The sequence below is a fragment of the Taeniopygia guttata genome, chromosome 5 (genome assembly GCF_048771995.1).
Source record: "Taeniopygia guttata chromosome 5, bTaeGut7.mat, whole genome shotgun sequence".
Lineage (NCBI taxonomy): Eukaryota > Metazoa > Chordata > Aves > Passeriformes > Estrildidae > Taeniopygia > Taeniopygia guttata.
In genome coordinates, this window is record NC_133030.1 from 58934914 (window position 1) to 58955091 (window position 20178).

Sequence of the window (20178 nt, forward strand, 5' to 3'; positions counted from 1 at the left end):
GCATATACACTTTCTTTCCCACTTTCCCAGTGGCTGATAACAGAAACTTGTTCCAGTATATGATGCCTTAGTCACTTTTCTTGACCTTCATCGCTGCTCTAAGTTCCCACTCACGCTTACGTTAGAGAACTTCCTGAGCACAATAGTGTTTGCAAATGACTAATTAGGGCAAATGCACAAGCTGGTGAGTCAGGGAACGGCTCGGGAGGACAGCGGCAGCGACTGGGCAGCAGAACAAGTCCGGGTGAAGATGTGAGAAGTGCTCCTGCCCGTGCCTTCGGATCTGTTTGACACATTTGTTTGTGTCACCGTGATGGGCTCTGGAGGCATTTACTCTCAGGATCCAAGTGCATCCCTGCTGGGGAAGATGAAAGTCCAGCGTCCTCGCACATCCCCATCAATAACGACTGGCAGATCTTCTGCCTTCGGTGGGAAGAAATCAGGGATTTAATTAAGGCATCTTACCTCCCAAAATCACTCATCATTTCTGAGCAGGGACTCACTGGGGCAGGCAGAGGGTGTTAAAGAGAAGCTCCATTTATCTCTCTGGAGCTGGCAGCTCACACCACAGGGGATGTCACAAATAACCTGCCCTCAGCACTGGCTTTCCTGGGCTTTTCCTTCATTGTAGAGCCCCCTATGCTGCCTTGAGAGGCTACCTAGAACAAAAGCTAGGCAGTGTTAAAGGAATAAAGCACATCTTTATTTAAAAAGTCTTCAAAGTATACACCTTGGGCAGCACAAGAGCCTGGCCAAAACTACACCCAAGATGGATGATGGGTCATGAATTTTCACACTTTTATAAGTTTTGGTCCATTTCCATATTGGGAACGGTTTTCAATTGCAGCTTCAGGTTATTAAGTCCCATCCTCCTGTTGTTTATACTTTTTGGGGCTGAAGCTGTAACAGTGTCCTTGGTTCTTGGGCTGGAAAAGGATTGTTTTTTCTAATTAAACTGTGAAGAGAACTTGCTAACAATTTTTATGAAGTTCAGAGCTATATACTAATGCAGTACAGAATCTGAAATATATGAAAACTAAAACTTAAGGCATCACCTACATGTAGGGAATTCACACTCACTGGTTCAGTAATTGAGCTATAATGAAGGGTATATTCTAGCCTATCCATATTTGACAAAAAAACCTGTCTTGCTCACAGCACCACTGTGAAGTATGGAGTTGACAGAGGAATTCCACGAGGTCTCAAATGCTGTGCAGACCCAGGGCTCTGTAACACAGGCTAATAGTTGTTACTACAACTTACTGTGCTTAACAGTGCAAGAACCTGAGAGCTCTGGTGGTCAACTCTTTCTACAATAGAAAAATGAACTGAAATTTGAATCTATTTCAAAGCAAACCATTGGCATTGGAAGCCTAATGCTGCTCTTTCTCAAATATGAAATATTTTCTGAAATGAGAGTACGTGATGGGAGACACAATCTTGCTTTGGCAACTGTTGTTTCCTTCTGTCTTTTCTAACCTCAGTGCTTCTTCTTTCCTTCTTGTGCCAAGATCTTGTTTATTTTTCCTTTTGCATCTGCACAATCCCCATTTTTTGAACTATGACCACCTCTTACAGTCTGCTTGGGTCACTGTACACTTAGGCATTTGGAAATACTCTCTGGACTGCTGTTTCTACACGGGTACCCCAATATGATAACAAATTCTCCAGTGTAATAAAAGCACTATGTCCAATTCAGTGCAATTAGATTTGGGGAAGGATTTTCTACCCATGAAAGGAGTTTAACAGATGAAAGCATAAAGCAAGCAGACACTCAGCAGGGTACACTGTACAATTTCACCAGTTGGCTCCATCCTGCCTATCCCAGGTCCCTCCTGAGCAGATACTGCCAATTGTACAGTGGTTTTCCTGATGTGGACAAAAAAAAAAAAAACAGCATGGAATTTTAAAATTGTCCTTACAGAAAAGATGGGTTTGTGGTCCAAGCCCTGAACAAAGGCTCTGGGGGCCGAGGTTTGGTTTCAGGCTTCCTGTAGGACTCTACACAACTCACTTAGAGAAAGGCTTTCTATTTTCAGTGCTGCAATCCTTTGCCACAGTGCTGAGTGGAGGAATCCACTGCATGCCATGCATTAAGTCCACTTCCTCATGCAGCAAACTGGCAGTTCTGGAACCCTCAGGAACCAGCTGAGGAGGGAGCAAGAGACAACCACAATGTGAATATGGAGGGAAAAAAAACCTTGTCAAAGCCAGGTCCAGGTTTTGGCTTTCAAGATATGTCTGTGCTCAGGATCCCCAGCTGGTAACTCCACCCTGCAGCAAAGCTCAGCAATGGGACTGGGAAAGAGCAGACAAAGTCTGGGGCACAAAGTGGTCTCTTGGAGGTCAGAGATGCTTCTTCAGCCTCTGTCCTGTCCAGCTCAGAGCATGGTTTGGTAACAACCTGGTCAAAGCTTCCCTTTGTATCTCCTCTGGGAGCTGTTTGTTTAGCCCCTTAACTGCAGTTTCCAGAGGAACACTGGGGACATGAAGGAACTGGGTTTAAATCCTCTCACCACACCAGGCAAAAGAGATTTGAGCAGAGTTCTCCCTACTCAGAGTGCTTGAACAGTGGGCTTGGTGTTCCTTGGCATGATCCTGAGTACTCCTGAGCTCACCACGTGCTGTTTTCATGGCCACCAGTCTCACTGTGGGAGATGGAGACACAAACACCTCCTTTCCTCCTCTGCTCTGCTCACACATCCAAGCACAGCTTTCTTGTGAGGCTGTGGTGGCCAGGGCAGCACAGTCTGTCATCACACTGGGAAGCAGGACACCGGCTGGTTCTCCTTGTGACCAACAAAGTGGTTTTAACCCACATCTCTGGAGCCAGCAGGACACTCCCCATTTGCCAACCAGCTCGTAACACCTCAGACCTACCAGGCTAGTTTTACTTTCTTCTCTGCACTTCTTCCCTTTTGAAGGCACTATAAACACAAGTGAAGCTCTTTGAGGACAGGGAAGGGAAGCCAGATGAGCAGCCAGCAGCAGCAGCGTGGATGGGGAGACAGTCTTTGCATAAGTTATAACCCAGAGCAGAGGGAATGTGCCTTTCTCAGAAGGAGTGCTTTCAATTTAATGCAGATTTCTGACTCCTACAGCTAGTTATGATCCACAGGAGCATTCAGAAAGAGGCTTCTTTTTCCTTCTTTTGATCCTTTTCATCCCTCCTACGAAGCCCTTTGTTATTTTACAGCCTAGACCACAAGTTTCTCACACAGAGCAAGAAAGAGTCCAAAATAAATTGAAAGATGAAATTAAATGGGCTGCACTTGTAACGAAAATGTAAAGGTGACCAAACTCTTTTACCTGATCCAACATAAAGAAGTTTCAAATTCTGATTCGGGATTTTTCTTGGTTTGATATTAAAACACACTTTCTTTCCAATTATACAGTTTCTTAAGTGTTTTTGCCTAACTTTTCCCCAACTTGGATCTAGCTAAAAGACAAAGGGCTTGAGGTTTTATTTGTTTGTTTGTTTGTTTTCCCAGCAACACATTAGAAAATGCAGTGCACACTTTAATGACTACGTCTGTTTTAACATGCCTTTTGGAGGACTGTAAGCATTTATGGGGGAATGAGGTAATTAACATATTACTTGGGCATGCAAAGACAAGTTCGAAGCAGCTGTCTTTATTCTCTTGATATGGCAACACAATTGTTAAAACAATGCCTTCTTACATCTTTCTTTTTTTCTCTCTGTGTTCATAGACCACTCAAGTTGCTTGTTTAAGCCAAAGCTTTAAGAGCTTGCCAGATTTTCAGGACCAGTAATTTTTCTCTCAAACACACTGTTCCCTCTTACTTATTTGAAGTAGCAAAATAAAAATCAATATCTCAATCCCTTTAAGGAAATGTTGAACTCAAGAGCTCCCAAGTTCTCATTTCAGCCTCTAAATAAATGACTTCTACAGTACATTCATTTTTCTTCCAGACTTTCCAGATTTTCCACCTATTGATCTTGAACCTCCGTGGTTCTTCACATTAATCTTACCTTCATGGAGGTGGTGAGAGGTGGGTTTAGCTGATCCAGCCCACTGTGAGAGGTGTCAGGTACCCCTGAAGTATTGGGAAGCACAAGAAGATGGAGCAAGGATCCAGCTGCGTTGCCTCCTGCCTTGCAGAAATCCAGGTGGGTAGGTGAGGGGGGGATGCCTAAACAGGTGTTTTAAATCACAGGGTCAAGGAGCTGATCATTGCTCTAGGCAGAAACAAGCACTTTGCCAGCTTGATAACAACAGAGCTGAGACACAGATTACAGTTCCTTTAATTTTCTTCCAGTTAATTAAATGATCAATCGCAGCGCTGGCTTCCAGCCGCAGCAGTGCCAGCTGAAATGAGCTCTCCAGCTTCTGAGGGGATAATCAATAGGCATCTTTCACTGCAGCACTATGGGCTTTTATTTTAAAGACAAATATTAAAATGCAGAGGCAACATACTGCTGTTATTCACAGCAGACTGAGACCTTCTCCAGCTCCCAAAAAATTCCCAGCGAAGGGAAGAGTGGCACAAGTAGTTACAGCTTTAGCTTGTGTTGTGTTTTCACTTCTCTGCTTACTATAGGCTTCCTTCATGACCACAGACAAAACACTCGGGTCCAGATATGCAAAGGTATCCAGGCAGCTGAGATAAAAATCAGTTGGACCTAGATACATAAATAGTCTGTGGATGTGGCCCTTTGGAAGAGAGACTGAGTTCTCCACTTAGGAAAGGTGTAATAGGTACTTTCCAGCAGAACAACTCCTGTCACAAAAAGCCAAGGCCAAGTAAGAGCTGAGGATGGGCAGAGACTGAGGAGCTCCAGGTATTTGGCCACAAAGCAGCCTCTGAGCATTCTGCCTGGTGTCTTCTCCTTCGTGCCACCCACCTCAGCCAGCAGCAGGAGACCAGCATCCCCTCTGATGGCTTTCCAGCCATTTCTTTGTTCAAACTCCACATTCCTTTAGCTGGAGATGCTGTGGAGTGCAGGAAGGGCAAAGTGTAGGGCAGTGAAACAAGGACTACCACTGCTGGGCTCTCAGAGCACTTTGGCAGGTGGGAAAATCAGAAAAAGCAATAAAACAGAGGCATAAAATGGGCTAGGGGCATTTCTGTATTGTTAATGAAGACTTTGGCAGGTTCTGGTAGGAACTGACAAGCCCAGCATTTCAGAGCCCAGGAAACCCCTGGGTTTATAAGATGTCAACGCAGGGTGGAAGGAGTTTGCCAAGGAACTGAGTAAGCAAAATTCAGAACCATAATGACAAAGTTGGTGCCTCAAACCTCACTTTGCTATCTGAGATCATGCCCTAAATAATGAAATGTGCATCAATAAGAGTCAACTCATGAGCGTGGGAAATAAAGATTTTGTAGGATAAGATAAGAATGACCACAGACCTCACCATTTTCAGAACCAAATGAAAATTTGTTTATGCTGACTGCTTTTGCTCAGGGCAAACCTTTAGTACATACAGGTATTCATGCATACAACAGAGAGAGAGAGACACAAGCTAATCAATTTTTGGTTTTCCTGTTTTCTTGGAAAAGAAAAAAAAAGTTAGTTTATGGATGTAATTTTCATTTTTAGTTGAGAAACCCTTGGCTCACCATGAACAAAGCACATCATCAAAAAACTGGACGGCAAGGCCAAAACCCAGTTAAATTTCATCACCATTTCATGACTTTCCTTTTAAAAATGCAGAAGGATTGTAGCAATAGCATCTCTACTACTCATTTATTTTACTGGAACTGTTATGCAAAAGTCAGAGAAGGAAGCTCTGCTGCAATCTCCCCCAGGTAAAAGCAAGCGCAGGCCTGAGTACAGCAGCTCGTGGATTATTGATAGGACCAGCAGCTGAACAACTTCTCCCAAAGAAGCAGAAAAGAAACCTAATTGCAGGAGTAGAGAGTGGGTTTCTGAGAGGGAAGAATCCACTCTGGTGTAACAGGAACACTTTTGAAAGGTTTTTAATTGACACAAGCTTGGAATGCACAAACAAAAATTAATCCCTTAGGGAATCACCTCAGAGAGATCTGAGGCTCCTCTCTAGCCAGCCTGGCTGAGCTGAGCTGTGCCCCATATGTGGCATCTTGGTGTGACCTTCCTTCCCCACAGGTATGTGCAGAGGAGGGGGCAGAGCACATGTGAGGTGTCCCCAGTGCTCTGGGCTGCAGGAAGGGCAGGGACAGGCAGCCTGCTCCTGCTCTGTGGCTTCTCAGTGGAAAATCAGAGATGTGAGAAAACAGCCACAGTCATAAAACCCAACAAAACCCACCCCTTTTCCCCCCTCAAAGTAGGCTTGGCTCAACCCAAAGGCTGTTGTCAGCCCACTGACTTCTTCTAGATCACGTAGACAACCAGTCAGCTTCTCAGGGATTCACAATTTCCAAACTCACAGATCTGTGAGGTAACCACAGTCATCCTGACACAGATTTTTTACAAGGAAAAAGTCCCTCGTATGTTTTTACCCCATCAAGAAAAGACAAGTAGTTTGCATCATACAACATTTATTGTTTTTCCCTGCTAAGCAAACTCATGGTAAAAAATGGCTGAAAGTGACCTAAATGAGCAAAAACTACCCAGGAGCAATGTTTATTTTGCAGAACAGAATTCTGTTCAGGAGCCCTCATTAATGTGGAAAGTTTCCGCATGACCTCAGAGTTTCTGTAGCCTGTGAGTGTCCTGCAGCCTCTGCTGAATGTGATGGTAAAGAAATCGCTGCTGCAGCCCCATGGAGAGAGTAATGAAGTTCTGTCAGTCATGTCTGAGACAGAGCAACTGGTTTATTTTTTAAAATAAATTATAAAACCGCACATCTCAGTGCAAGAACGTTAATGGTGCAGATGGATAATCACCTGAAAAGTGCTGCTAAGCAGAGGCAGCTGCTGGTCCCAGGGCTGTGGCCAGTGTCAGACACATCCTGATGTTGGATGTGGCCACCTTCAAAGTGTTGAATATCACTGAAATCAGGCCAAGCTCCTGCTGGCTTATAAGAAGGGTATGAGGAAAAAAAATCATTTCCTGGAGTTAGCCAACATATAGACCAGAGAAAGTCCATCATCTCATCGATTAGCATCTCTTCTTCTGTTGGCCTTCTCTAATCTCTCCTGTCTGGCCAACTCCTCCCAAACACCTCATTGCTAAATAGCAATTAAAGCATAAGTACATTAGCAAGCCCATATTGTAAACTGGCTTGCAAGCCACACAGTGCTGCCAGCCCTCTCCATGGCAGTGGGGCTCTGCCTCACCTCTGGCCACTTTCCCATGTCAGGAGTATTGATCCATCCCTCTGAAACAACACCAGGGTTCGTGTCCTGCTCTAACACCATTTTGACCTTTAGGAAATTGCTGCAGCTTCTGCAGGGCAGCAGGAGTTGAATGGGGCTGGCTCTGTTCCCTGCTCCCAGGCAGCTCCTGCTCCAGCAGCTGCTCTCTTCTCCACTTGACCAGGCTAGAAGTTGTCCTTTCTCTTTTCAGATGATGGGAAATGTCCATAGTCATTCATACATGCAGTGGCATTTTGCAACTCTTCAGTCATTTCTCTCTGTAGCACTGAGAGTTTCCCACAAAGCCACAGGACAGGGAAACCCAGGGCTTCCCTTTCAATATTCAGCTTATCTCCAGGAATATAGGGACCAGCTCTGGAAACCCATGTCTGCATTTACCTTGCTGGAAGTGCAGAGGAGCTGGGATGGGGTTTTGTGAAGCTGGGGCAAAGGGGTTTTGATGGGAACTGTTGTCTGGGGAGGGAAGCAGGTGTGACAGCCCCTGGAGATGGAGCCTCTCTCACTGCCAGTTTGAGGGGTGTGCATGGAAGAGGGGAGGACAGGCAGCAGGAAGGCACTAACTCTGTATTTTCCCCCCACACAAAATAATCTCTGTTTTCCTGAGTCATCTCTGTGATGTTTTGCTGTGGTAGGTCATAAGCAGCAGTTTCCCAGGAATTAAATAGGACAGTGCTCCAAAGCACTTTGAGTTTGACTCAGTTTGCTGATGCTGCTGAGCACAGGAGCTTCCAGGCAAGCCTTACCCCCTTTGCTGCTCTGCTCCTTCTGCATATCAGCATGGGCAAATTCACTTCCCCTGTGGTGAAACAAGGAGATAAAGAGTTATTTTAGAGTCCTGGGGACTTGTGTGAGAGCAGTGTGAGGGCCTCCTAATTTTTATTTTTTTTCATGCCATTTTGGTGGAGAAGCAAATAGCCAAGCCTAGGAAGAGGAAGGATTTCCCAGGATATCCTTGGATGTCCCTGAGCTCCTGAAGCACACAGGGATGAGTAAAAGAATGGATGTGGCCCTAGAGAACAGGGATGGTGAACACATGACTCAGGCACGAAGTGGTTTCAGCAGAGGGATGGTAATGCACGAGCAGCAAGATGGGAGCCACCAGCACAACATTTCCTGTTAGCCACACACCAGACTCGCTTGGCTTTCCAAGGGAAAGACACCAGGAAGGACAAACAGGGATCTGCTGAGTAGCCATGGCTTGGTCCATGCTAGAACCTTAGACATAAAAGATAAGAGGGGCCTTGGTGCACATAAGAGCTGCAGCAGGAAATTAAAAATAAACAGGGGCAGGAACAGGGTGAGCTCTGGAGAGAGCCCACAGCCTGGCAGAGCTCTGGGCAACGCTGGGGAAGTGACCCACCAGCCCTGAGCTGGGGCTCAGCACACAGCTCCAGCCTGAGCTGGGGTTTTCAAAGTGGGCTCTGCTTTTTCTCCCCTCCAGCAAAGGTAATTTTGGCTGGGGCAGTGATCCTGTGCAGTGCTGGCTGTGGGGCAGCGCTGCCATCACTGTGAGTTTCTTTAATAAACACTCTCTGCCAGCAGCTTTTTAATGGGAGCTTTGCCTCAGGAGGATGTGACGTGTGCTAACAGTCTGTCTGCAGAAACACTTGCCTGTCTGTGTGCAGAAAGAGGCCAAACCAGAGTTTTCTCCTTATTCACACACACAAAAATGGGGTGTTTTTAACTTAAAACTCACGTGCTTTCATGGAGCATGAACACAGTGCTGTCAGATGCTGGGGGAGATCTTTTCTCTCCATCACACAGAGCAGAATCTGCTGCCAGGCTGCCCCAGAGTAGCTGCTCTGAGTGCCTCTCTTTATCCTGGTGGAATATATTTTATGATTCCCAGTGCTTGGATTTACTGAAGTCCAGCACTTGCAGAAAGCCACTAGATATTAAAAAAAAAAAAAAAACAAAAACAAACAACAAAAACCCACTTGGATTAAAACTGTAAAAAAGTACAATGTTAACAGCAGCACTGATTTTTAAAGGAGTTAACATGTGGAAAATAGAGCTGACTATGTTTCGTAAATGTTGAAAGGATGAATAGTATTCTGTGGCAAAATGCTTTTTTCTGACAGGTGGGGAGGGAGCAACTGAGGCAGAGGGACTAAATGACATAGATTTGTCTTCCTGTGTATTTTGGAACATGATTTATTTGTGTCCATTGACATGACAGCTTTTTTGGTAATTTCTTCCTTTCCCAGCAAAGAAGCCTTAATCTCCTTACTGGAAATTGTACTATTTATGCAGAAAATCCTGCCCCTGAGATTGCTTGAGATCATGAGTTATGTAACCTAAACAGATGGAGCTGGAACTTTTTTTTTTTGAATGTCAATTCATGTTATAATCCCAAAAGACTGCAATCATTTATCAGCTCATTTGTAGTGTAGAAAAAAAAAATAGATTGAGGATTTTAAATGGGCATTTAATATATGCTTACATGGGAACACCTATGCCAGTGACAAGACTGTCACTAAACAGCAATAGTAATAACGCTTATTAAGGATTTTCCTCATTCTTATGAACACAAGGACTCAGTGTGACTCACAGAATTGTATGGACACAATATTATGACCCTCACCCTGCCACAACATGTCTGTGGGTGTATTTACCCATTGGATAGGTGAATTTATCTGCAGTGATGGTCTGAAGCCAGATCTGGGAGATCAAACTGGTGAATAAGTGGGAAGGGAGAGGCAGAGGAGAGCTGGGTCAGAGCAGCCCAGGGCAGGGCAGCCAATGTGGAGAACCTGATGAATGCTGCCTTATCCAGCTCTTGAGCACTACTAAGCCTTGTAATGATGAATCACCCATCCAGCTGATCACATGGGTGCACTGTAGAAGCCAATATATCATACACAATACCTAGTTTTAAATTTCACATTTGCTTAATAGTCCTTTTGCTAACATGGTCAGGCAGATAAAATCCTAAAAGGCTCAATTACCCTTGCAGAAACCTTAACCTTTTATTGTTACTAATGTGGCTGTTCTCATTTCATGGGACTTTGAGCCAAAGTGAATCAAGACCACAGGAAAAAAAGGATGAAAAGGGATGGGAGGGGAAGGTAATAAGACAACATTATCCCAAAGGGTAATTAATATAAATGGATTAGCTAGGTGTTCTTAAAATTGACAGGGGCTTGATCAGATGAATTTGGGAGAAAGAAGAGGAAAAAAACAAAATATTAATTTGAACCCAAATATAATTTTATATCAAGGTGAAGTTTACAAGGGCTTAGAAAAAAAAAAGCTACTGCATTTAAATATGAACTTAGTCCAACTACATTACTTTTACTCTATTTGTGGGAATTCCCAATGTGATACACTTGCATATTTAGGCCAAAACTGTAATCTAAAGCTCAAACCATGACAAGGAGCTTTGCTAGAGAAGAGCTTTCAGTGCAACCACAGCAAGCTGAAGCAGAACTCCTGGCACGATGCAGAACTTTCTGCTAAAGCAGCATGGAGGGAGGGCTGCTGCTGCTGCCAAGGCTGGGCTCAGGGGTCTGTGCACTGAGCTCGACCCCTGTGTGATTTGTTCAGGTGTCACTGCACAACCACTTCCTTCCAGCAAGGGATGTGAGGCAGCTGGAATGGGCTCTGGGCAGGGAATGTAACAGAGACTCCAAGATCTGGTCAGTCTCCAACCCCCTCTGCTCCCTTCCACAAATCTGTGGGGGCATTTAACTCTTATTGAGGCTGTTGTGGTGCTTGCCCTCTGGGCTGGAATTCCCAAGGATGTGACCCAGGATGATGGCAACAGCTCAGGCTCTGTTGCAAGACCAACCCTTCCTTAGCTTTTGATCCCATCCTTCATTTTGCTGAAGCTCAAGCACTTTCTCTGGGGAAAGAGGAGCCAGAAAGCTGCTGGCAGCCAGGCACATCACCATCAGCCCCTTTCAGGCCTCACCATTGACAATAGATCTTACACTGAAAATATTTCTGAACAGGACAGTAAAAAGCAAGTCAGCAGGGGTTAAATATTTAAATCCAGATGTGCTTACAGTCTCTAAATTCCCCTGTTCACCCTAATTTCATTTTTTTCCCCTTCTCATATTGCATTTAAGACTGCAGAGAGAACAAAATATTTCAGTGAAGCATCAAGTGATGGAGATTGTTAAAATATGGTCTGACAGTAGAAGGAAATACTGCATTTCAAACATAGACCAAATATAGCCAGGGAAGTGCCATTGCTTTTACACAATGCTAAGCAACACCTTGATCTCCTTTCTTCTGGATTGGGGACTTTACCCACTTAGTACTACTAATGTGAGAAAAATTGTAATGGGTTTTTAATTCATTTTGGATCTTGGCCAGTTAATTAATTTAGTTAGATGTTTTTCTATTAGCCAAAAAACTTCAAAGATCTCATTTTTCTTTTTTTTTTTCCCTTTTTTTTTTTTTTTCCACAAGGAAAGCAATGAGCTTCTGCTTGTAAATATATGTAAATGTTTACCTGAGCAGGATTTTGTTCAGGCTTATAAAGCATGAGCTTTCTTTAGAATAGCTTTTCCCTGGATGATGTAATTTACTTGACTGGATATTTTCTATCCTTGCACAACTGTGTTAGTCGATCTAAGCAGATTAACCTAAGCACCAACCTGGCACTCACTTTGCCAAACAGGTATTCAGTGCCCTGCAGAGAAGGATTGTTATTTTGGGGAGACAAAAGGATTCTTTCTTTGTGCCTGAGATGACTTTCAGATGGGTGTTAGTCTGTTTGTGTGTAAATAGGTCTGAAAGCCCCAAGGAGGATGGACAAGAGGAGCCAGACACTGTATTAGCAGTGATGTAACAGGAGCAGCTCTAAGAGGGGGGAAAAAAAGGTTTTTTCCCCATTGTTACAATGAGAGTTGAGAGTCAGATGATTTAAAGTGCATAGAGATTATTTTAAAGGGAGCATCCACAGCCCTGGCCACACTTCCTAAATCTTCAGCCCCACAGAATTTTTGGTATCGGGGTCTGGGTTTGTGGAGGACAGGGGGGGAAAAAGAGAGAGAGGAGAAAGAAGGAGGCTTATTTTTAGCAGAAATGATTCTCATGCAAGGGAAAGGTGACAGACTGCTGGCTTTCAAGAAATGTTTTGTTTAAACTGAAAGCACAGAATGCAGGAAGCAGATTCAAGCCATCTCCATAGCACTGCTCCAAAATGCTGCAGCATCACCCGGTCAGTCGGCCCTTAAGGGCAAGATAATTACAGCTGTGCTGTCTGAATGAGGGAATTTTTGGTTCACTGATCAAAAATGTTCTTTGAATCAACCTGAAATGAAAATTTGACTTCTTGTTTTGTTAGGGTTTTGGGGAGCTCGGTGTTTCCTCTCTTTTCACTTAAAATTGTTAATGTAATTCAGGCAGTGTTCAAGAAAACACAATTTTTCATTAGGACTAGGGAGGAATTAAGGCCAAAATGCATTATGGACGATTTTGTTATTGTAAAAGTACTTCCAAAATTCAGTTCATATACTTGGTCATCCCAAAACTGCAGGCTCCTATGGTGAATTTTTTTCCTGGATTTCTAGTAAGCTCTGAACTAATATTCAATTTCTCAAGATTCCTGACTATTAAAGACATACATTTGGCACATCCAATCACATCTCCCTCTTGTGGCTATTTCCCAGGACTAAAATGACCTGCTATTTACTAGGCTTTATGTAGGATTATACAGGTTATACTTCATTTTCCAGCCCTGAGCCCTGCTGATCACAGTATGTGGGTGTTTGAGGGGCTGCACCACCATTTCCATCCTCATACTTCCCAAACAAATTCTTCCCAACCCCTTCTGAGCTTGGGGGCATCAAAACCAGACTGGAGAGCCCCACCAGCCCTGTGCCAGCCAGCTCACCTTTTAGACAAGCCAAGAGAGATGTTAGGAAACAAAATGCTTCTGTATCTGAGTGATGGGCAGCTGAACAATTCTCTTTTTCATCCCACAATCCTGATGAAACTTGGGCTTTATAAGGAGTTTTGCCCTCCAGAGCCCTTGTGGAGATTTTCTCCTAAATTACAGCATTTTGCTGCTCCCCACTTGGGTTTTACAAATAGCTGCTTTTATAACTACATTTATCCTCCTGCTAATGGTTTCACAGCAAATGATATTTCATTTTGATGAGAAAGCTTTTGAGCTGAAGCCAAATCGCTCCAGGCAAAGCAGATTTTGTTTTCCTACAGTTTAATCAGTAGGAAATTAAGAGGCCAATATTGTTCTGCCACAGACATGGAGGCAAGCAGCTGTCTTTTACTTGGGTGAGTTTTTCCTCTCCTGCACTCCCAGGAGTCAAAAGCCACAATGTCTAACATAAAATCAGTGGTCTCAATCCTCAGCCCACGTAAATCAGGATTGCTCCATGGGGAGCAGGTGTACAGCCTCCATCAGTCAGCAGGTACAGAGCATCCATCACAGAATAGCCTGTGATCAGCCAACCCCTCTCATTTGTTTAAAATTCAATTTCGCATTTTAATAGAAAACTGAAGCCAGAACACAGATTCCTGCTTGTGTCCTTGCCTCTAGGGAAGGCCACTCTGAAGTAGGTGCTGGCAGCTGGTCAGACAGTATGAAAATCTACTGGAACTATATATATAGATATTTTCATGCTGTCTGGAAGGGTCAAGGCTTGGCTGCTCCAAGGGAAGGTGTTTCAAGGGAAAGCATTCTTTCGACACTCTGTTTGCAAGGGGGTGACTCAGCCACAGGAATATGTGCCTTTTATCACACATTTCTAACTCTGTAAAAAACTAAGTTTAGCCGACTTCAGTCTGTTTATTCACAGCTCAAATTCTCAGCCTGAAAGATGTTTATCTCAGAGGTTTTAACTAATGTCAAACTGCATGGACTAAATGTTTTCCAAGCATATGGATTTTCTGTGTGAAATACATGCCTGAGTTGCTATAAAATGGACCCTGCAGTGTGATTTAGGCAATGGTATCCCAGCACATGCATGAAAAAAATGATGAGGGACTTGCAAATTCTGTAAAGACTTATCCCCACGAAGTTTCACGTTGTCACTGTAGGACACGTGAAAGCCTGACAGGAGCCGCTGCTATTGCAAAGGTGAAAAAGAGAGAGCGTTTATTTTATGACTGCAGCATCTATACTTATTCAAAGGTGACAGTGGAGCAGAGGGTGAAGGCGCCACTTCTCCAATGACATTGGACAAACTATTAGTACATTCAGTTTCTCTACTTCTACAAAGGAATGCAAAACAACAGGTTGTTTACAGAAAATTGTGCTAGAAAGCTCTCTAACAGAATGCAAACTCAGAAGGCTTTAGAAAATCTCCAGAATCGGGGCATCACGTTTCAGAAAAAGGCTTGCCGTGCAGCCAGAGCCCATCGCTGAGATGCCAGCAGCATCCCCGCAGCGCCCGGACTCCTACCCGGGGTCATCCCAGGCTGAGAGCAGCGGGGGCCACGCTGGCTCAGGCTCCTCCTGCCCTCTCTTCATCGGGATCAAACCAAAACTCATCCCTGCTCCATCCCCGGGCGGGGGATTTCCACCCTCTTCGCCGGGACATCAGCGAGCTCCAGCTCTCCCCGGCTCCCTCGGGTTCGTGTTGGAGCAGGCTCAGCCTGGGACACCCGGCAGCCCGGGGCCGAGGAGCAGCCTGGAGATGCCCGCCCTGGATGGATGTGAAAAAACCCTCTGGGGAGGATGGCACCGGGTTGTGGCACAACAGGTCCCCCCCAAGCTGCCAACCATCCCTGCACAGCATCCAGAGCCGTGGCGAGGATGATCCGTGCATTTAAAAGAAAAAGAGAATCTTCCATCCCTGCCCCGGCATTCAGCGCCTTTCCTGGGAAGGCAGCTGTTGTAGGAGAGGAGGGGTGCAAGGCTTCCCCACGAGGAGAGCCAGCACTTTATCATATCGCTGGCGGAAACTAATTAAAAGCTCCTTAATTAGCCCGTGGTATCAGGCAGTTCCTGTGCCGGCGGCTGGTTGGGTCTGGGTGACACCACGGGCTTGGTTTTGTCGCATGCAAGAAGTTTTCGTGTAAAGCACAGCACAGCCGGGTGTTTGCCTGCCTACCCGGAGGGCTGGGGGCAGAGAGGGGACGTGGAGAGGGCACTCATGTCCCACAGGATTTGTTTTTGTGATGTCCTGACAGCATTCTCTGCTCCCAGCTCCCTGTGCCGCAGCTGGTGGGAGCAGGAGGATGCGAATTCTTCTTGGAGAAAAGTCACCCAACATCTGAAACAACCATTCATGTTTTGCCCAGCACGTCGTGCTGCATAGCTCACAGACAGCAAAGATGGAGTTTTCCTCTTTTTTTTCCGGCCTGAAGTCTCACAAAAGACTTTTTCTGTGAGACTTTCTCCTCTGCTGTGAGCTGTGTCTCAGGTACCACCACCACAGCAGCTCCACCTCATCCTCCTGCCTGCACCAGGGCTCCCAGCCGCAGCACTGGGACACTGAGGGTCAGATAAGGACCTCTTACCCATTTCATGCCAAAAGGAGAGGCTGAGTTAAAATTTTTAGACACTAAAATTATTGTTTAATTAGGTAGCTAACTCAGCTGTTTACTCAGCTGAGAAACCTGCTTTCCATCTGTGGAATGAACCTGCTTCCCCCAGTGTTTGGGCCAAGCCCAAGCAAAGCCAAGCTACAGCTCCCCAGTTAGGAGGGGCACCAAACCCAGAGGCTCAGGACTTCTCCTCACTGCTCCCCTCCTCAGGGCTGTGCCCCCCATTCCTTATTCATCCCTCCCAGAGCTGCTGATCCTGCCTGTGGCACAGCTGCCACCTCCTCTCTCTCAGCCCCCAGCACATCTCCCCTCCCTCCCCCCCAAAATCCTGCCCCTAGCATGAATATGCATTATGCAGCTTGGGGCTTTTCCTTAAACACAGGGGTGCCCCTGAGTGCACCCACATCTGCTGTTATGGGTGTAAAAGCAGTTGTAGAGATGTATGTGCACTCATGTGAATATGGTCATGTATTACTGGGAATTGTTTCTCTCAGAAGTGTCCAGAAAAGAGTGATCTGGAACTACCTGTTGCTCATTTTTCTCATCTTTATCCCCACACATGCAGGGGAGACTTCCACAAGAACAACTGGAAATAGATTTCTGCTGAAGTCTAAATTAAGAATATTTTCCTCTGCTTAGGCAGGCATTTGACAGTGTAATTCTTAAATAGACTTTATTGCTATTAAATTTAATACCCATGAAGGATTACATATCTGCTTCATTGCAAATCTGACAGGATTAGGAGAGTGGTGTCTGCTTAGTGTTCTTAAAACATCAAACACTAACAAAGCCCTGAGCAAAAAACCTTTTCTGAGGACTGTAAAATGCCAAGGGTCCAGGGAATTGCACTGTGCCAGGAAATGGGATGGCATGCCCTTTGAGGAGCTCCACATTCCAGCTGCCAAGGCACGTGGTGACAAAGGCACAGCTGCTGTGTCTGCACCCAAATACTCCAAATTCTGCTCCCTGGCACTGTAAAAACATTGGCTTCAAGCCAGGCAGCTGGCTGGAGGAGCAGGAGCTCACTCCCCTTCTCCACAGGGTGAGAAACTCTGGGATTTAGGGTTAAAACACTGTTTGTAATATTTACATTGCAGGCAATTAATTGTTCAGAGTGACACTGTTTGTAATGATCTCACTCTCCATCAGAGATATAGATGGAAAGAGGGTCAGTTCCTCTATGGATTTATAATGGGAATGTTAAATCCTTGTTAGAGCAGGAGGCAAAGGCCAGGCCAGGATGATCCAGGCCTTCCTGGAATGGTGAGGGATTGGCACAAGGCCCTTTTAGAGATCTGTCTCTTTAAAATGATCCTCAGTTTCTCAAAAGATGCTGAAAGTCAATATTGTTTCCTCTAATTAATGGCCTCACCAGCTCAGGCAGCAGCCCTAGGCAAATCCACCCCAAAAATCCCCTGGAATAAACTCTCCCACTTCGATGATAGCGAGGAGGTGACTTGCCTTGCGTTACAGTAAATTGGCATGTGGGAAGAAGAAACCAGCCTCGCCACTTCCCAGCTCCTTCTGGAAAGCTCCTGTGCAGGCTGGGATCCCCCACCCTCCATCTCCAGGGGACTGGGACAGTGTCCTGGGTCAGAGCCATCACTGCCAGGCTCTCCAGCACCAGATGTAAAGGCACAGGGGCAGGGAAGCCTGGTGTTGTTGCAGCTGCTGTTAGGGTGACTCCAGCATTTACAAATATGGATTAGCTCTGGATATTTCCAGGCATAAGAGTTTGGCACTGGAAACCCTAAGAAAAAAGCAATTGAATTAAAGCAATTGTGGGGATTCTTATATTTATATTATTGTTGTGTTTTCGTTGTTACAGCTCCAGGGAAGACAGAATGCATGGAAGGAAGGCTGGAGGCACCCCCACAGGCAGAGCTGATCTGACAGCCAAGCAACAAATCCTGGTGGGCACAGAGAGGATTCACGCACCTCCAGCAGGATGTGATAGCCAGAAATCCCAGGAAAGCTCATTTTCTGCTACAAAGGGGGAAGAAAGAAGAGATTAGAAAAGAAAAATGATTAAGAGTTGCCTTCAAAACTCCAGCAGCAGATTGAAATGGAATCTCCAACTACTTCTTCACCTCCACAGCTCAGCTCAAATTCCTCTTAACTGTTTCCTTTACATCAAAGACTTGAAACTTGAAAAAAAAATTAATCAAAGCAGCAAACAAATCATGAAGGAAAGAGGGTTTCTTAAAGCAGTGAGTGAGCCAGGCCTCCATTTGCCTAAGGAGAGCCCACAGACAGAGCCTGGAAGTTGCTTACTAAAAGATGGGGTCACATGAGAAGGCTCTTGGCTAAATCCTCTGCCCCAAAACCCACATCTAGGCTCAGGTAAGCCTGGTTTAAAGCCTCACTTCCAAACTGAGCTGCTTGCACTGAAAAACAGCTGGGGGCACAGGAGAAAAACTGGAGTCATTGCCAGGGGCTGGGAAAGGGGTCAGGCACTTTGCCAGGGGTTCCCAGGGGCTCAGCCACAGTTACCCAGCCCCAATTAGCCTGATGGGAAATGAGAGTTTTCATGAATACACTCCAGGGTGGGAGGATGTCACTGTGTCACAGGTTTGAATCATCTGCTCAAAACGAGATCACAGCATCAGTCAAGAATAAACATTTCCATCCTCATCTCAGATTTATTGTCACTGGAGGCTGATGTGAGTGCACAAGAACCCACAGCCACCTAACATAGAATCACAGAATGGTTTGGATTAGAAAGAACCTTAAAAATCATCTGGTTCCAGCCCCCTGCCATGGGCAGTGACACCTTCCACTATCCCAGGTTGCTCCAAGCCCCATCCAGCCTGGCCTGGAACACTTCTAGAAACAAGGAATCCACAACCTGTTTGGGCAGCCTGTGCCTCACCACCCTCACAGTCAAGAATTTCCTCCTAATATCCAATCTCCTTCAGTTTTAAAGCCATTCCCCTTTGTCCTGTCACTCCATGCCCTTGTCCAAAGTCGCTCTCTTGCCAGCCCCCTTTATGTACTGGAAGATGCAATAAGGTGTCCCCAAAACCTGTTTCCCAGGCTGTTAAACTCCAACCCTCTTAGCCTGTCAATATGGGACCCTATTGTAAATGCAGGCAAACCCAATGGGAAGAAATGACAATGTCTGACTCAATTCAGAAGGCTGAATTACTTATTTATTATAACTATGCTAAAATACATCAATATACCATATAAAAGGAGGATACTAAAACTACATACTACTTTCTCTAACTCTAACACAACTCGTGACCCTCTCTCTCTAGTCCAGCCCCAGGTGGGTTGGATTGGCCATCAGGCTCAAACAATCCTCACCAGAATCCAATTAAGCACTCACCCCAGGTAAACAATTCTCCAAACACATTCCACATGGGAAAAACAAGGAGCAGAAATAGAAATTGTTTTCTCTTTCATTTCTCTCTGTGCACCTCTATGAAAATCCTGAGAGGGAGAGAAATGTGCTTGCCACAGGGCCCAGCAATTTTTTCCCCCAGCTGGCCTAGTGGGAAGCAGCCCTCAGAATCAGAGGGTAATTCATTACCCAGCCCGTGGTAATAAACGCTGCACCGATGGATCTGGCAGGGAGCTGTGCACTCCTGGGGAGTTTCCTTTGCATTAAGTGCTTTTGACACTAATGTTGGTGCCTAAGCAAACACATTAGGATGACTAAAAACACCCGGGCTGCTAGGAATCACAGGGCTACGAGGAATCACAGAGCACACACTGGGAATGCAGTGGCTGAGAGGAAAGCAATGTGCTTTTGTTTATAAGGCATGGGTGTGTTGGGTTCTGTGAGACGACGACACTTCCTCGCAACACCCCTCTGCTATTTATGAACCAGACCTAAACAGTCTGCATGAAAAAGTCACATATGTGGATTATGCTCGTGTGAAGTGTAATTGGATTTGATTGTGCTCTCTGCAGATACAGGAAGTAAACCCACAGCCTGCACTCAGTAGAATTAGTGTTGCAAGGATGGCTAAAAGGGGAAGAAACTCAGTTTCATTGCCTATATTTCCCAGTGCTACCACACAGCACTAAAGGTTTTGTTGCTCAGATCTTCAGCCCAGATATCCCAGTTTGGAAGAACCTGAGATTCCAGGGATTATAAAGGATGCGTGGGAGTACTAGGCAGATCTCCATGCTGAAGATGAAAAAGGCTCTCATAGAAATACTTAATGGCCTTTGAAGCAAGAATAAAGCACGCAGGATATTTTTAGCAGCCTGCCTGCACTTGCCAACACCTGCATCTGCTGATGGCAGAGGCTCCCCAGGGTTGACACTCAGCATCTCCCATTTCCACTCCACTCTGGAGAGCAATATCAGAAAAGTGGGAAACACACATGCTTGGCTGAAAGAGGGAGCGTACCCCAACTAAAGGATCCCTAAAAAATCACCTCTGAAATGCTTCAGGGATGATGGTTCCCCTTCTACCAACCTGTTTATGCTTCAAAG

At 45.3% G+C, this 20178-nt stretch overlaps 1 long non-coding RNA gene across 1 annotated transcript in view; it reads left to right on the forward strand.

Moving 5' to 3' along the window:
* LOC115495627 (uncharacterized) overlaps positions 1–17910 on the forward strand; it is a 58061-nt gene extending 40151 nt beyond the window's left edge. Inside the window, exon 2 of the long non-coding RNA XR_012056555.1 lies at positions 17558–17910. This is a non-coding gene — a long non-coding RNA (uncharacterized lncRNA). The remainder of the gene's footprint in view (positions 1–17557) is intronic.
* The last annotated feature ends 2268 nt before the right edge of the window (positions 17911–20178 follow it).